The sequence below is a fragment of the Protopterus annectens genome, chromosome 2.part0 (genome assembly GCF_019279795.1).
Source record: "Protopterus annectens isolate FY-2018-M chromosome 2.part0, PAN1.0, whole genome shotgun sequence".
Lineage (NCBI taxonomy): Eukaryota > Metazoa > Chordata > Ceratodontiformes > Protopteridae > Protopterus > Protopterus annectens.
Window position 1 is genome coordinate 1,826,338,679 of NC_056728.1, and position 17,076 is coordinate 1,826,355,754.

General features: G+C 42.5%; 1 protein-coding gene across 2 annotated transcripts in view; it reads left to right on the forward strand.

Moving 5' to 3' along the window:
• Positions 1 to 17,076, forward strand: part of LOC122793646 — a 1,742,332-nt gene that overhangs the window by 175,617 nt on the left and 1,549,639 nt on the right. The window lies entirely within an intron of this gene.

Consider the following 17,076-nt stretch of genomic DNA (forward strand, 5'->3'; position numbering starts at 1 on the left):
CATTTTTTGAAAATTATAAAGTCTGAAACTCAAATATATATCATTATTTACTGACTTCAGTCCTCCAATATGAGGCAAAAAATCTGAATATTCTGTAAAAATCTGGACAGTTGTGAGGTATGCTTGGCTGTCCTTTACTTTCTTTCTCATTCTGTTTCTCTGTCTCTGTAACTGGTATAGCAAACAATTATGTGTGATCTGAGTATAGAAGTATAATGTTTGAGAGGTTTTTATAGTCACTGACAAACTCATGCAGCAGTCTTTCTGAAAATGTATAATATATATATATATATATATATATATATATATATATATATATATATATATATATATACATACATATACATACATATATATATATATATATATATATATATATATATATATATATATTCACATCTATATATATTCACATCTATATGCATATACGTGTGTGTGTGTGTGTGTGTGTGTGTGAGTGTGTGTGTATATATATATATATATATATATATATATATATATATATATATATACACATCTATATATATTCACATATATATATATATATATATATACAACTGTATATATTCACATCTATATAGATTCATATCTATATACATATACATGTACGTATATATATATATATATATATATATATATATATATATATATATGTGTGTGTGTGTGTGTGTACACATCTATATATATTCACCTCTATATGTATTCACATCTATATATATTCACATCTATATACATATACACATGTATGTAGATATTTATATATATATATATATATATATGTACACATCTATATACATATACATGTATGCATATATATATATATATGTGTGTGTGTGTGTGTGTGTGTGTGTATGTGTACACAACTATATATATTCACATCTATATATATATATATATATATATATATATATATATATATATATATATATATAGGGTTTATATTAAAAACACAAATGTTTACTTACCCGAATACCTAAATGCTAACACGTCTTCATCGAACTGCGAAAACATTGATCGTCCTGAAGCGGTAAATCCAAAACGTCGAATTGTCATGGGTGGCCCTTCTGCGGTATAGCTCCGTAAGGTAAGTGTGCGATAATTACGGCTCTTAGGGTTAGGGTGCGGGTTAAGGTAAGTGCATAGATGGTAATGTATGTTACATTTAGTGTAGAATTAGAAGTAGGGTTTTATTAAGTGTATGTGTAAGGATGTATTAGTTTGTTTGGGTATAGCTTTTTTAGGTAAGTGTGCGATAGTTACAGACCTTAGGGTTAGGGTGCGGGTTAAGTTGAGTGCATACATGGTGGTATATGCAAGATTTAGTGTAGGGTTAGAAGTAGGGTTTAGTTTAGGGTTAGAAGTAAGGTTTTGGTTAGTGTATGTATGTGGTTTATTTAGTTTGTTTGTGTAGGTAGCTTGTAGCGGGTGGTGGGATGGGACAAGTATGACATTTTGAGTTTTTGAATTTCTCTGTTTAGGGCGTTCGGTGTATTTGTGGTTCACGGAATATGTGTTGGCGTTTAGGTGTTCGGGTAAGTAAACATTCGTGTTTTTAATATAGACCCTATATAAATATATATATATATATATATATATATATATATATATATATATATATATATTTATTTATTTATATGTACACATATATATTTTTTCAGAGCTCATGAAGGCTGAGTACTGGCATGAAGAAATGCTGAGTGATACAAATAAGACAGGGTGGTAGTTAGTAGTGACACTTTAAGAAATAAACAGGCTCTTCTGTGAATTTCTCTGTTTAGGGCGCTCGGTGTATTTGCGGTTCACGGAATATGTGTTGGCGTTTAGGTGTTCGGGTAAGTAAACATTCGTGTTTTTAATATAGACCCTATATAAATATATATATATATATATATATATATATATATATATATATATATATATATTTATTTATATGTACACATATATATTTTTTCAGAGCTCATGAAGGCTGAGTACTGGCATGAAGAAATGCTGAGTGATACAAATAAGACAGGGTGGTAGTTAGTAGTGACACTTTAAGAAATAAACAGGCTCTTCTGTGAATTAACTCAGATAAGGGGCAGGATTCACGAAGGCTTGCATGGAGTGTAAGAGACGTGTAAGACTCCATGCAAGCCTCGCGATCCAGGAACAGCCCGAAACTCCGTGTAAGAGACCAGCTAAAACGTCTCTTACACGGACTGGGCGTGGATATGCTAAATACCTCACTTGCAGCCGAAAGGCATACAAGGTAGAGTAGCGATCCACGAAGCAGAAAGCAGCCCGTGTAAGAGCCGTTTTAGCTGCAGAAATGTACTCAGTTGACAACTGAGTACGTTTCTGCAAAAATCACAATGGAGCCATGTCAGCTCCAACTAAAGGGTGCATATGTGTCAGGCAGCATGCCAATGGCCAAATATGTGGCCACTGGCAAGGTACCCTGATGCAAATATGACAAATAAATCTTTTTTTTTCGGTGATCGACGATGTTTAAATGCAGCGCAGCCCCGCGCAAACAGGTTGCGCTGTATAACACATAAAAATGAAGGTTATAAACCCACAAATGTGGGTTTTATGCAATACATGGATTTACAATACAGGGACCAGCAGACCAAAAACAACATGGCCACCATTTAGTGGTTGCTAAGGGGGGAAGCCGAGTCTAAGAGATGTAACTAAGCATTAGTAGGCAATCTGATGTAAATGAGTGTTAGGATACTGAATTCCACTGTCACATAGCAAATGAGCACATTCTGAGTAGTGTAAGAGATACATAAGGGGGAGGAACAGAGTAGGAGATAGGTGACATCACAGGGGGGAATGGCAGAAAGAAATGCAGTTCATTGGAGGTCAGTGTTACATGACAGATGTCAGACACATATCATGGAAAGTGGAGTGCCACAAGATAAGCATGGGAAAGTCAAGAAATGGAAGGTGTACACTGTTGCTTACACCAATGTTTCTTGATGGGCGTGCATGCGCACGTGTGAGCGCCATGAAGTGCGAGTAGGGCAGTGTGCGTGCGTGTAAGGCAGACTGAGCATGTGGGAGCCTGTTGGCAGACTTGTAAGACTGTTTGCACTGGTGTGCGTGCATTTTAACCCGAATAAGCAGACCCTGAACTGTGTAAGCATGTGTGCACACATGTAAGCCACTGTGAGCGTGTTTCTGCTGGTATGCGCATTGCTCCCCCCTGAGGAAACAGAAAGGAAAAAGGAAGCAACAAAATTAGTAGGAAGCTAGCAGGGAATACTGCTGGAGCTAGCAGGTGAAAACAATTAGAAGCTGGCAATTACACAGACAGAATAGTAGCACAGCCAAGCACTTATAACTCTGCAAACAGCAGTGCAGGATGTTTCTCACAAGAGACACTGCAAGACAGGAGTAAGCTATTAGAAGTGAAAACTGAAAAAGCTGAACTCAGAGCAGAAATGCTAGGGGCTGCCATAGCTGTCATAAGGAGACATAGGTGACTTGCTGAGGGTGGTGACAATGCAGATGGTGCCAGACAACCCACAGTGAGGAGATGGAGAAGAGTGTACAGGGCCAGGGTCACCTACCACGGGTTACATGAGCTGGAGATAGTAGAGCGCTATAGAGTGGACAGAGACCTCCTGAAGCAAATTGTCGAGCTGTGCAGGCCATGCTTCACACACAGAACCAACAGAGGGGAACCCATCTCAGTGGAAACCAAGGTATGTGTTGGCCTAAGAATACTAGCAACAGGTACCTTCCAGAGACCAACTGGTGATATGATGGGGATATCACAGGCATCAGCCTCCAGGGTACTGCACCAGTTCCTGGATGCCATGTCAGCACATGTCAGTGATCATGTATATTTCCCCAATGCCCATGAGGTATTGGCCAGCAATATGTGTCTCTTCCAGCAAATAGCAGAATACCCTGAGGTAGTGGGTGCAATAGACTGCACGCACATATGCATCAAAGCACCAGCCGGTGAGTGGGGCTGGGCCTACATTAACTGCAAGGGCTTCCCCTCCATCAACTGCCAGGTCATGTGTGATGCCCAGGGCATAATAATGAATGTGTGTGCTGGCTGCCCTGGGAGCTACCATGATTCCCATATCTGGCATCTGACACAGCTGTACCAGACATTTGCCAATGGGGACATCCCACACGGACACCTAGTGGGGGATGCAGGTTATGCACTGGAGCCGTGGCTGATGACACCCATCAGAAACGCACACACACCTGAACAGGAATGCCATAATGAGGCACACGCACAAACACATAATGTAATAGAGGGTGTGTTTGGACTGCTCAAGTCACGGTTCCGGTGTCTGGACACATCTGGTGGAGCCTTGCAGTACTCACCAACTACATGTACCAAAATTGTCATGGTATGTGCTATGCTATATAATATGATCTTGCGAAAACAGCTGCAGCAGGACCAGCATAGGGCTGGGCCAAACAGCCCCCCACCATTGCTAAGGCCATCACAAGCAGAGCGTGACTCGGAGGAGGAACAACCTGAGCCTGCCCCAGTAGGCAGAAGGAGGCATGCCCAGTATGCTCTGGCCTTGGCAAAAAGGCAACGCATAGCACATACACTGGCTCAGTAGGAACCCTGGGAATGATACCCCTCTCTGACTCACTCATATAATAACATGGATGCCTAAAATTACATAACCTGCTCTCAGACATGTACAGGGAGTGTAATATGTGCATCTGACAGAGGCAGCCCTGCAGCACCACCTGAGGCATGAATGCCATGTGTTAAGTAATGTAACACCATGTAGTATATGCACACTTGAGGACCCTGACTAACATCCTACCCTCACCAAGCATGATGCCACAATATGATGATGGGATGATCAATCACAATAATTGGCTGAAGTATTGCAGTTAGTCAAAGGGGATCCAATGTGTGCCAGCCTGGGATGACATGCTGAGCATGACATGATGCTCCACCTGCTAGGGGTGGTGTGCACCTATCAGTCCAGGCCTCATGGATACTGGCAAAGGCTGTCATTACCCACAGCGTGCCCTGAATAGGTAAGGCTCAAAACACAAACCCACCCCCATAGGTACCACAAGGGATAAGAACCTAGATGTGATGCTACCCAATGCCAGAAGTCTAAACAGCAAGATGCGTACAGTGTAAACTCACCCAGTATGGAGAATGTTGATATCTGTCCTGTAACAGAAAAATGGGTCAAGGCTCACAACAGCACCCGAACAATACCAGGTTACACCTCATACTGTGCTGTACAGCCTCAAAACATGGAACAAGCTACAAAAGGAGGGTGACTAGCAATAATTGTCAAGGATAACCACTCCCCCATGTTGGTACCACAACAAGAGGCAGCATGGACTAGCCATGGTCAAGTAACAGTGGCTAAAACTGCTTCCCAGTTTATAGCTTGCAACAGACTACCGTCCTAACACCAGGAACTGCACCTGGCCTATGTTGGAATACATGAATATATCAAGCCCCCCAAACCACATTATATTGGTTGACTGAAAATACCCAGACATAGACTGGGAGCATTATACTAGCTCCAACACTGTAGGAGAAAGGTTCCTAGAATCCATAAACCAAAATGCCCAGGAACAATGTACCACTCCCACAAGAGGGGTAAGCATACTGAATGTGATAATCAGCAACATGGGTACTGGATGGCAAGATGAGAAGTGTATCCCTCACTGATAAGACCAGACCATAGAGTAATCACGCTGGATATACACATCCTGACCACAGTCCCTGGACAGAAAACCACAGTGTAAAACATGTGTAAAGCATAAGTTGCACCCCTCCAAAATGATGTGTAATCCATTAAAGGCCCTGTGCAGGTGCAAAATATGGGCCACACCTCAGAACCTGTTATACAGGTATTCCATGAACACAGCCAGGAATGCTTGGAATATGCAATCACAAATAACAACAAGACACAATGCCATACACGCAGGCATCTGGCATGCTGGACTCCAGCCATTACCAAACCATGCAAGAGAATGAGGAAGCTACTACATGATAGAGCAAACATAAAAAGGGAAGTAATCACTGACCAGTAGTATGGCAATAAAATATATCCACACATACAATCCACTAAGGCCAGCTACAACAAGTTGAATCTGTGAATCCTGAGGCAATGTTACACCTGCCCCAAGTACACAGACAACCCTCAACACCCCCCAAGAAATACAAATATATGTGAGAGATGCAACCATTTATCCAAACCGGAGGCTGAGCTCCCTCAACTCAGTACTGCCAAAACTAGTCAGGAGGAGAAGGTAACCACACACACCACAAACCCAGTCCCACATAGACCTATCACAACTGCAAACCAAACACATAAACACAGGAAAACATTCCTGGAGGCCTTAATTACAAACACACCACACCAACAGAGGCCTCCAAAGCAGACCCCCAAGCAACCACAGCCTCCAAACATAGCACGTGCAACACATAGCACACAAAGCTGGTGTGCCAAACAGTCACAGGCCAGAAGGAGAAACAACATGCCTGATACAGTTGTAATAGGTGACTCTTTAGGCAGACACACTGCTGTCCCGCTCACCAGACTGAACAAGGGAAAGGGTACAGTAAGCTGCCTGTAGGCTGCTACAATATGCCACATAACACAAGTACGCAGGTCACCCCAAAGCAAGTAGAAATATGATGCAGTCATTGTCCATGCTGGTGTGAATGACCTGAGATGTACCTCCCTGGACTACATGAAAAGAGACATAGATGAGCTCTCTGAGTATGTACTCCAGGCTGATATGACACTGCCCGTTTGCAGCATCCTACCCTCACCAAGAATGATGCCACAGTACAAACACAGAATGATCAGCTTTAACAGGTGGCACAATTACTGCTGTCATTCCAAGAGGATCTAATGTCTGTCTGCTTGGGATGTCATGCATGACAAGCTATGCTGCTGTTCCAGGGATGGCTTGCACCTGTTACCCCTGGGCGTCTGGATATTGGATAAGGCTTTTGCCACCTCCATAGAGCCTTACGTAGGCAAGGCTGAAAAGACTAACCCACCACCCTAGAAAACATAAGTGGTAAAAAACATAAGGGTAATGCTGACCAATGCCAGACGTGTAAACCGCAATATGCATGCTCCTGAGGCCCTCCCCAGTATGGAGAACATCAATGTCTGTGCAGTGACAGAAACCTGCTGCAAGCCTACTGACAGCACACCAGCACTACCAGGTTATACCTCATATCATGCGTTATGGCCCCAAAACCTGGACCAAAACATAAAAGGAGGGGGAGTATCCATATTCAGCACAGACACCCATACGTTCAGGTAACTGACAATGCACGAAGTATCAGAGACCACCCATGTGCACCTAACCATAGGCAAAACTGCTGTACAGTCTGTAGCATGCTACAGACCACACTCTCACACACAGGAACCCCACCCAGACGTCCTGAAGACACTGGACAGTATGAATGTCCCACCAAATACCAAACAAGGTACTCACAAATTACCACATAGGTGGTAAACCATTATGTATGGAAGGAGTAATCAGGGACCTAGGGACACAAGTGGATAGTAACCTGTTATGTGACACTCACATTGCCAATGTGGCTAGGAAGACTGTCTATATTGGACACCGTATCATGAAAGGATTCACATCTATGACAACAGAGGTCATGTGCCCCTGTACTGTTCTCTTATCAGACCCATAATCTAGTACAATGCCTCATTTGGGATGTACCTTACCTGACACCTGCAGCAGTTAGAAAGACCTGAAAGGTACCTCACCAAGAGGATAAAGGGTCTCAAATATATGCCATATGCTGCCTGGCTGTAGACACCCCAGCTGAATGCAGTCACATACTGCCTACACAGAGGCATTGTATGTCTGTTGTACAAGGCCATGTCCAACACAGGAGTAATGGACATGCTCCATCCCAGAAAACTCAAAGCCATTGGAGCTGTGAGAGTGAGAGATGTCAACCTCAACACATAATAAAATAGGATGTGCTGGAGGGACAGATACATAACCCAGAGGCTCCCCACACCCTGGAACAGAATCCCACTCCATGTTAGGCAGAGCCCCTCACTGACACTCTTCAACAGGAATATTGCCAAGTGGATGGATGATCGTAGATGTACACTGGGGGTCTTCACTGTGTCACGTCCAGACAGAGGCATAGTAAAGTAAATCATAAATGGCCATAATATTCACATAGCAAGGGGCGGTGAAAGACACACACACTCTGGCTAGGCTTACAAATGCCCTAGGGTGGATAGCCTAGTATGAACCTATGAACCTATGAAGATATAAATTGTACAGGACACTAAGGATAATCCCAAGGCGTACTCAACTGATGGTAGGAACTGTGTTGGTAATTCACAGATATGTTCTGAATCACACAAATATTACAAACAACATACCAAACACACACACATATTGCCAACATACAACCTGACAGGTGCAGTGCAACCCCCCCCTCCCCAGAATGCAAAATATCTATCCCAGCAGACTGCTGGCCCCCTGACATTGCAGATGCTGAGGTAACAGCCAGCATCTACAAAGCAAAACACACAGCAGCAATGGTATGAGATGGTGTCCTGGGCTGAGTCCAACATGGACTCCAATAAGAATGGAATGCCCAATCACACTACTGCTCATTGTCAGCCTTACCACAGGATATGTACACAAAGAGCAGTGAACAACAACAGTCGTCCTTCTCAACAAAGGTGTTGCCTGAATGGATACTGCAAACTCCCACCCCAGAATCCTGACTAGCTTGGTCTGCACAGCTATGGCAAGGATCAGCATGTACCGCAGACATAAAGATATTCGGGACCTACTGACACTGGACCCTACCCAATGTGGCTTTCTGAAATGCAGATCCTGCCCCTAAACATGTCTGCCTCATTTGAAACAGTCATTACAGGCACTGATGAGGGCAATGTGGTCCACACAGCGTAGCTGGATCTTGCAAATGCTTTCATACAATACCCTACGTGTTCATTATAGATATGCTCACCAGCTGAAATATAAACCCCAATGTCAGTAGAGGGGTTGCAAACCAGACCAAGGACAGAACTGACATGGTCAGACATGCTGCAGTAATTTCAGACTACAAACCAGATATAAGTGGCATCCCACAAGGCTTGGTCCTGGAACCTCCCTCGTTTGGTATATATGTCCCATAGGTACAGGCCAACATGGAAGGACTGTGTCTGAACATGTATGCAGAGGACTACAAACTGCCCACCATATCTGACCCTCCAGCTGACACAAGCATCCCACAAAAGGGCCACATAGAAACAGACAACTGGTGCCATAGCCATGTCAGCAAGCTAATTGCAGAAAAGTGTATAGTCAACCCCCGTGGTTATACAGTACATGCCCACCAATTACCACATAGGTGTTAACCCATTATGTACCTAACATGTAATGAGAGACCTGGGGACACAAGGTGATAGATATCCTGCATTGGACAAACATGTGGCTGCAGTGTTCACAGAAATATACCATATACCCACCTAATTATGAAGGTTGTCAGATCTAGATTAAGGAGTCATTGTGGCTCTGCAGTCATCCTTCATCAGCATTACAATTGACTACAATAGCCCCTGTGGGATGTACCTCAGCAGACACCTCCATCAACTGTAAAGTCCCCAACAGTACCTCACCAGGAGTATCAAAGAGCTTGAACAGATGCCATGTGTTGCCTGATTAAACAAACTACAGCACCACACACTGCCATACTGCCCACCCGGAGGCAAGCTGTGCCTGATGTATAAAGCCATGTCCAAGCTGGAATCAATGAATATGCTGCACCTTGTACAATCTGAATGGCAGTGAGCTATGCACATGAGAGACCTGAACCCCAGCACTGACATACATAGGACAAGCTGTACTGCATGATCCATAACACAGAAGCCACACACACTCATGAGTAAACTCCCAGTACAGGTTATCCATAGAGTCACTCATCGATTCTCCTCAAGAGGAATCGTGATGAGTGGATGGGAGATGGTAGGTTTACCCTGGGTATCACTGTTATGTCACAGGTAGATGGAGGCACAGTATACTAACCATGACATATGTTATGGCAAACTCCACTTACAATGTGTGTCGAAGGACAAACACACTCTCCGACTAGCATTAGAAATGGCCTAGGGCACATCGCCACTGTTTGCCAATGTACACCTATGTTGTGGAATACACTACCAATGTTGGACAAGCCTGGTATAAGTAGTTCATATCTGAACATAATGCAACATGGTCGGATGTGCACAACTGGCCCCTAACTAGGCTGTTGTGCTCACTATGGAAATGTAAAGCAGTGATAGGACTAAAGCCCAGGATACTGTCCACCACAGTGAAAGTACTGAACCAGTACACTATACGGTACTACAGTGTTAGGTCAGTATGAAATGATGCTGACAACTGTATGCAAAGTATCCCATGCAAACCCTGCAGGCACAGTATAATCCCTGTTATGTTCACACACAAAGCAGTTGGACAGTAACTACACACCATGACACACAACACGCAACCATAAACGGGAGATATTGTTGAAGTTCACACTCATCCACAAATGTGGTGGGCTGCAGAGTTCAACATATGGAAAGCACACACTGGGCATGCTCGCACACTTTGATAAATGAGACATATGTCAGACAACATGCCATGGGAAGGCTGAACTGGGCATGCTCACACACTTAGGCCAAATCCCAGTTTAGCAGTTGGCCACACATATCTGGTATGTGTACGTGTTATTCCAGGAACCAACCACATTACAGCAATCTGCCCAGTGCACACAGTTAAATGACTACAGAGACATATGTCATATAGTGGATCCCTCCCATATAATAACATCTTCCACAGATACACACGTTGTTCATACAAACAGGGAATGCTATGGCAATAAAGACCTGCAAACAGTCTATCAGCAACAAATAATGTGCATGTGACAATTAAACATATGGGTGTAGAGGTCAACACTAGGCTGTTTGCCCTAGGGAATGACAGCTTAGCCAGAGTGTGCTTGGCGTCTGCCTCCCCAGTACAGTAGGCTACTGTGCCACTGTAAAGTATGTCACATAAGGCACTGTGTGAGGCTAGTGTGCTGTGCCTCTGTCAAGCAGGGACACAGTGGAGATCCCAGGGTTTGAATGTGCTAAGCCACATCCATGTTGTTGGTGTGTGCTGGAAGAGGGTTGCTGAGGACCTCTAACAGTAAGTGGGCATCAATAACAGACTGAGGGGAGACTTATCTGCATTGTCTGGACAATTTCACTGTCAACACTGTGTTGTGATGATTATGTGGGATTGAAGTGTCGTGCCGGTACTGTTCAGAGTTGTCCTCCCTCTGTGGGCTACTGCTCTGCAATGTATTAGCTCACTCTGTCTGTTGGACAGCTCATATATGGCTGGTGTACACCTGACAGGTGTCCTGTTGTGGAGCAGTCATGGGTATATTTGGGATAGCATGAGCAATGCAAACCTTCCACATGCTCATAGAATGCAGTTGTCAAGGATTATGCAGAGTGGCCAGTATACTCCCCCAGCATGGGTCCTTTGAAGTCTTCCACACCAGTCTTCACAAATGTAAAGTCTGCTTGTGATAAATACAGTTTGTTTGCAGTGACAACCTTGCCTGGGGGTGGGGATGGGATATGGATGTCCAGGGAAAGGTGGGTATGGTCAGATATCAACAATGGTGGTCTACTTCTGGTGTGGGACAGTGAGTACCCATGTTGCAGATGGTCAGGTGCAATATATATCCCCCCTTGTGGCTGTGGTGAGTGGTCTGCCATAGCACATGGACTCACAAATTGTAGTGGCTGTAGGGTAATGTTGTAGAGGCCTGAGTAGTTCCCACACACAATATGCCTGTACCTGACGCTAACAACTGGAATGGTGTATGTGAACATCTGCATATCCTGGCACTGTTCCCAGGGAAGCAAAGTGTGTGTCCTGGATGTGGGAGGGGATGGTCTGGACTTGTTGTGTTGTGTGTTACAGGTCCTGTGGTCACAAAGCATGGTGTAGAACATAACCCGCCAGTGCGATGTGCATATCTGACCCTGAAGTAGGTGGCTGCAAATGCATATATATGCTATCCCACACCTGACAGGTAGTACTAGATGTACATACCTCTGTAGAAATAATGATGTCAGCACCCTATAAATACTGCAGGTGCAGAACAGATGCCCAGTAATTCGTATAGCACGCTCTGCTAATGCGTCCCCCTCAAGTGTCATAATATAGGTAGGTATGTGTTTGAACCCCGCAAATGCTCAATGTGTGTGTGTGTGTGTGTGTGTGTGTGTGTGTGTGTGTGTGTGTGTGTGAGTGGGGTTGTTGTGTGTGCAAGTCTGTGTGAGGGAAATGTTCCTTTTGGCAACTGGGACAACACACTACAGGATGCACATTCCCCTTTCTAAACACTGTTGATGTCAGCACCCTATAAGTACTGCAGGAGAAGTAAAACCTCCTAGTAATGTGAATAGCGTGCTCTGCTAATGCATCCGTCTTGAATGTTATAACATAGTTAGGTAGGGGTTTGAATTCTGCAAATTCCCAGTGTGTGTGGAGGGGGGTTAGTGTGTGTGCAAATCTATATGAAAGAAATGTCCCTTTTGGCAACTAGGAGAACACACTACATGATGCACATTACCCTTTCCAAACACTGATGATGTCAGCACCCTATAAGTACAGCCGGAGAAGAGGAACCTCCCAGTTGTTCAAATAGCGTGCTCTGCTAATGCGTCTCTCTCACGTGTCGTAACATAGTTAGATAGGGGTTTGAATCCGGCAAGTGTGTGTGTGTGTGTGTGTGTGTGTGGGGGGGGTAGTAGGGTGTGTGTAATTGCAAGTGTGAGAGAGTAGTTCCTTTTGGCAAATACTACAATATACCAGATGCTGCATATTCCCCCAGTAAACACAGGTGATGTCACCACACTATCAGTACAGCCAAACAGGGCTAATCATCCAGTAATGCAAATAGTGCGCTCTGCTACTGGGTCTATTACTACTGTCAGAGCACAGATAGGTATGTTTTGGAAACTAACAACTGCCACGAGTGTTTGTGTCACACAAAATGCCCATGTGTGGGTTGTTGTTCATAACAATGCATGACATTGCTTAAACCAGCAATGGCAATGCACACATGATGTATGTGTGTGACACATACACATATATACCTGTGACCTTCAATAGTTCCCATGTCTGACACGTGCCTCAAGTGAATAAATGGTATTTGCACTGCATAACATTATGACTGTGTCTTACTGTGCAGGGTCTGCATGCGGTATGTGTATATACAGTGTGAGTTGTATATGGTATCATCCTAACAGCGGGGGATACACATCTTTGTCTGGGCCATATAGACTACATGTAGTCGATGAACAGGTGCTGCATGTCCCCACCTGTTGTGGGAGTGGTAACATGTTGTTCCACTGCAATTCAGTGACTACATGCTGGAAACCTTTCAGCTAGTGTGTTGTAGCTACAGTAATGCTCACACACAATGTTTGGCTGGATGCAGTCCAGCCATATAAAGACATGTCTAGAGACCATCATATTCCCAGTGTTGTTAGGGAGGACAGGTGGGTTTCCTGTGTATGGGAGGGTTGTGTGTGCCAGGTTATGAACCAGAAGGCAGTGCAACACACTGTTAGCTGCACATGGATAGGCCCTGATGCTTTGTGCTGTGCCAACAACCTAGAGGTGTGTGTATCTGTGGTGCCTTGAGATACCTCCCCCCTGTTCATGTGTGGTACATGTGTAGGGGATGACAGGCATGGTATGAGGAATAACCAGGCAGTGATGGGTTGCACCTGTGAGCCGTGAATCAGGAATCTGTTACTGCACAGATATTGCAGTTTACTGTGCTGAGGACAGTGTCCAGTGCATGCATCTTGCGGTGTACACTGCTGGTGTTGTGTAGCATTACTGTTAGTGTCCTATCCCGTGTGATACCCGCGGAAGTGGCTATGTAATCTGTGCCCTGCAGCAAAAGGCACTATGTGTGTATCAAGAGGCTTCGCCAATATACAATGGCCCATGGGTGACACGTGCAAGCTGCCCCTCGCAAATCATTGTGGCTACCCTAGCATGTAAGCACACGCTGACGGCCATTGGATACCCTATGAATGACATTGGAGAGGGAGCAGAATGTAGACATAGAACACCCTTCCTACACATTGTGGTAGCATACCTGGTGAGGGTATGATGGCAACCAAGGTCAGGCTCATACCAGCCTGTGCCACACGCTGAGAGAGCCCATCTATGTTCCCTATCATGTAGTCCAGGGAGGTATGTCTCAGGTCATCCATAGTGGCATGGACAATGACTGAGCCATATGTATCCATGCCTCTGACTGACCTGTATGCATGTGTTATGTGGTGGACCATAGTGCCCCACGGGCATATCACTGTGACCTTCACCATGTACAGCCTGTTGAGCGGGACCCCACTGCACCCACCAAGAGAGGTACCTGACACATCTGTAGCAGGTGTGTTGTGTAGCCCTACAGGCTGTGAGTGTTTGGCACACGGGATGTGTGTGCCATGTGTGGCATGTGCTCTGTTCCGACTTAACGTATGCCTGTGTGCCAGCTGCGGAGGTGTGTGATGCTCAGGCAGGATGCTATTCTGAGGCTCCAAGTATGCCCCAGTGTGTTCATGTGTTTGGATTGCTGTCAGTGCAGGTCTATATCAGACTGGTATTGTAGTCACTGTAGTATGTCATGCCACCTGACAGGGTATAGCAGTACTGGGTTCAGAGTGCTCAGTCCCCAGATTGGCTACGTGGTTGCATCTCACACATGTGTTGTACTTCCTGGCCAGGGGAGAGGGTTGACTGCATACATGTGGCAGCTGTGACATTGCCACATGACTCACATATACCACAACTGGACCATAGAGGTCATTCACAGGTTCCAAAAAAACAACCCACCAATGTAGAATGGATGGGAGTTCCTGTTCATCCCGGGTACAGCTCACAGCCTGATTATCCCAATAACTGTGTTAAAAAAAGATGTTGGTTTCCAAAAAGCGACCAAATTTAACCAGCTTACAGTTCAAATATTTATTCAACACGAACACAAACACATGGATCAGCCATAAGTAGCTCCACAATCACGATCTACCTAGGTTTCGTCTGTATAACACAGACTTCTTCAGAATAATGTGCTACTCAGCTTAGCCCCTTAAATATGCATTAAATCAATAAAAATGCATCAATAAAACAATTAACTATGAAATTCAATCACTTCTTAAAGTCACACGTAAAAATCGTTGGAAACATATTGTATAAAGGCGTTCCAAGATATTTAATGGTAATAATACTTCTAAGGCCAACCAAATAAATCTGAAATGTGAATATTGAGTGTTGAAATATTGCTAAGTGAATTAAACGTAAATTGAGTGTAGTATATATTAAAATTAGGTTAAAATTGTATTATAAATATATATATGTTTTGAATCTACTAAAACATGCTTAAGTAAATATTTACATATTATTTATCTAATTACTCTAAAATATTTGAAATCTATAAATCGTTGTAATGTGATATATTATATTATGTTGTAATGCATTTATAAACATAACTATAATTGTAATATACATATGTAAATATATAAATAAATAAATAAGTAAATGAATAAGTAGCATTTAAAATGATAAAATTACATATAAACACTTGATGATGAGTTTATGTACATAATCATTAATGAAATTAAAAATGTATTTATAGTAATAAAGAATATATATATGTATAAATTATAAATATAAATATATATGTACAATGTAAAATATATAAATATATAAATATGAAAATATATGTGTAAAAATGTATTGTCGCATGTGTACACCAAAATATATTTTATGAATATGTTATATGAAAAACAATCGAATATATGAAAAAGTGGGTTATTACAAATAAAATGCCAATGTGTAAATAATTTAACGTCCCTTAATATTCTTCAACTTCAACAGTGGCTTAATACTACAATATTCATTTAATCCAGGTGGATTATGGGCATTTAAATAAATCTGCCATTTCAATTCACTAACATCCAAATCAAAATCAGTTGTTCTACCTTGTGTATCCAATGAAATATGATTAACTATACAAAATCTAAATTCATGGTCTGCGTAATCTATTATATGTCTCGCCAATGCATTTGTTGTTTTCAGATGTTTAATGTCCAACAAATGCTCTTTAATTCTGTCCCTGAAGCGTCTGCTCGTCTTACCCACATAAAATGCATTACACTTTTGACACAGGGCTAAATAGACTACATTGGATGTGAAACAATTGAAATGCCCATGGATTTTGATGTAACTGTCATTGACAATGAAATTGTCATCCGTAATTTTAATGTATTGACATGTCAAACACCTGCCACACTTATAATTACCCTTGGGTCTGTTAGTGAATTCATTTTTACCATCATTCTCAAATATATTTTTTAGGGATGCGTCTTTCTTATACACATAATGTATTCTCCCTTGGAATATTCATGTCATTTCACTATTTAACTTTAAAATGTCCCAATTTCTATTAATGATGTCTTGTATATGATAAATACTATAATTAAAAATAGTGATATACGATAATTTGGTTTTCGCATATATTTTATCCCTATTACCAATTGCCATCTCTTCAACTGATGAACCATCTGAGTTCAAAATGGCCTTATATATACCCATGGATCTTTTTCGTTTCACTTCATCGACTATTTCAGAACATAATCCATGTGGGTAACCTCCATTAATAAATAAGGTCTTTATAAAAGATAATTCTTCCAAAAACTCCTCTTCATTGCTAACCATTCTAGCAGCCCTGACCATCTGGCCCTTAACAATGGCTTTCTTCTGATGGTCAGGGTGCCAACTACTGTAATGTAGATAGGAGTTTGAAAATGTTAATTTCCTGTATATACTACAGTTCAAACATCCCTCTTCTTTATTTAAAGTTAACCTTACATCTAAATAAGAAATGGTTTCAAAATTAATTTCATAAGTAAATTTTAAAAACCATATGGTGTTATTGATGTGTTCAAGAAACCTACCTAGAGTACTATCATCCCCTTCCCAAATGAAAAAATGTCATCCAAAAAC